Source organism: Zerene cesonia, chromosome 12 (genome assembly GCF_012273895.1).
Source record: "Zerene cesonia ecotype Mississippi chromosome 12, Zerene_cesonia_1.1, whole genome shotgun sequence".
NCBI classification, from domain to species: Eukaryota; Metazoa; Arthropoda; class Insecta; order Lepidoptera; family Pieridae; genus Zerene; species Zerene cesonia.
The window spans coordinates 3965106-3967237 of NC_052113.1; the positions used below are offsets into that span (position 1 = coordinate 3965106).

Consider the following 2132-nt stretch of genomic DNA (forward strand, 5'->3'; position numbering starts at 1 on the left):
CATATAGGCAACTTTTTATTCCGATATTCCTACGGGATACAGACTTACGCGGGTGAAACCGCGGGGCACAGCTAGTTATTTGAATAATTTTGGAAGTAATAACATAAAAGAGTTTTCATATAAAGCGCAGTGTATATGTGGTGGTAAAAACCTCTTTAATTTTTGTTTTTTTTTGTATCACAACGACTATTCATTTTCCTATTTAAGCAGATGATTTCCGTTTTGAGGAATAACTACTACTATTATGAAATGACCAAAGTGTCTATATCTCTCTCTCTCTCTCTGTTCGTAACGTCCAAACCACTTAACCGATGTGTATTCAATTAATCAAAGGTATAGTTTGGGACCTGAGAATGGACAGAGGGTAGTTTTCATAAACCTCACAGCAACGGAAACAATTGAGAGAAAGCCCTGAACTTTTTTTCATTGACTATGCATATGGTATGATAGGGGTATGGGCGAAATCTTAGGCGGAAAGCTAGTATTTTCATAAGGTGTTTGACATGAAAGTACAGAAAAACTAAGGATCGTAATGGTGGAATAAATAAACCTGCAACTACAGTTAGTGTTTTGCTATTATGTCATTGTATGATTGACAAACTTTATCGATATGTGCTGTGCAAATGGCCATCGTTTCCACAAATGAAAAGAATCCTCGAATTCAGTTATTAGGTTTGTGTGTTCAGTGCCTATTGTGACACGAATATAATATGAAAAAAAAAACCTTTATCAGCATCTAAGAAAGAAAAATGCAGTACACGAATACCTAATTGCTTAAACCTTAAACCTAATTTTCTCTAACAAGCATATATATAAATTATATATGCAGAATGGCTGGTTTTATTCTAGTTTTTTTAAAAATCTATGACATGTTCTGTTTGAAGTCATCCTTAATATTCTCTTGTTACCGTATATGGGACGTGAGCGGCGACCCGAAAACGTAGCTCTCAATAAGCTAATATTGATTTTATGTAACTTCAACACCACCTCAATATCATTGTAAAGATAGATAATATTTTAACTATGCTTTGTGATTGCTTATAACTAAACTAAAAATCGCTGCTATAGTAACTACCTTAAAAAAGGTGGTGGTATTCAATTCCTGTTTTAGTTTTTTTTTATTAGAATCCAATACTTCGTATGTATTGATACCAGTTAACAACTAAACTGTCAAAGATTCAAGAACTATCAAAATATAACGTGTAAATTTTCCGATGAGTACCTACTTATATATTTCTTTTCACGGATACATCACCAAATGAAGAATCGATATAAAAATTGTCTATTAATCGTAGAAAGTGAATCAGTATCTGATCATAATAATTATATGAAGATATCATGCGAAATTCAATGAGCTATTTACGTTTAAATTATATCGATTGAAATTGTTTGTACTACAAGGGGTCAAGCACGAAACGAGATGCGTTCTTTGAACTAGAAATTATTTACCATCGTCTGCGAGATGATACGCCCACGCGGTCTGTCTGGAGTAACGCCTACATTTCACCGTATAGATTGTACATATATTAACAGTCAAACGACAATAAGTAAACAAAAAACCGTACCTGTTGATGGAAGCCAATTCACTAGTTATTCACTTTACTTGAAATTTAATGTGATAGCCTATTAATACACGACTTCTTAAAACCTTCTAAATCAAGCAAAACATTTTGTACACGAATTGCAGTATGAAAATTGACGATTTAAACAATTATATGAGATCACTAATTATCTACGTGCAATTCAAAAATGGAAAGTTATAGAAGTATATTACTGAAGCTTGACAAGTTCCTAGAGAAAAAACTACTCCATGTACACAATATTTGTGAATGGTTATACGCATGCGCGACGCACGACGCGCATGCCTGTGCTTATCATCAATATGATATCGCCGACAGAAGGTCGCTGGATGTTTCAATGGATGAAGGTGAAATCCATGAATGAAGCGATGCAATGCTTTCGATTCAGCGAAATTGAGACCAAGTTGCTCTAATTTTTAAATGCATTGTGATAAATATAGAAGAAATAAATGTTTAAAATAATAAATCTAGTAAAAAAATCATGTTTAAATATTGGATCAACTAAATTATCTCACTTGCTCTTACACACTTATGCTAGGATATTATTTAATC

General features: G+C 33.1%; 1 protein-coding gene across 1 annotated transcript in view; it reads right to left on the bottom strand.

The window, feature by feature from the left end:
• LOC119830743 (serine-enriched protein) overlaps positions 1-1771 on the bottom strand; it is a 19085-nt gene extending 17314 nt beyond the window's left edge. The window contains exon 1 of the mRNA XM_038353868.1: positions 1566-1771. The gene's annotated coding sequence lies outside the window, so the exon portion shown is untranslated. The remainder of the gene's footprint in view (positions 1-1565) is intronic.
• Positions 1772-2132: the final 361 nt, after the last annotated feature.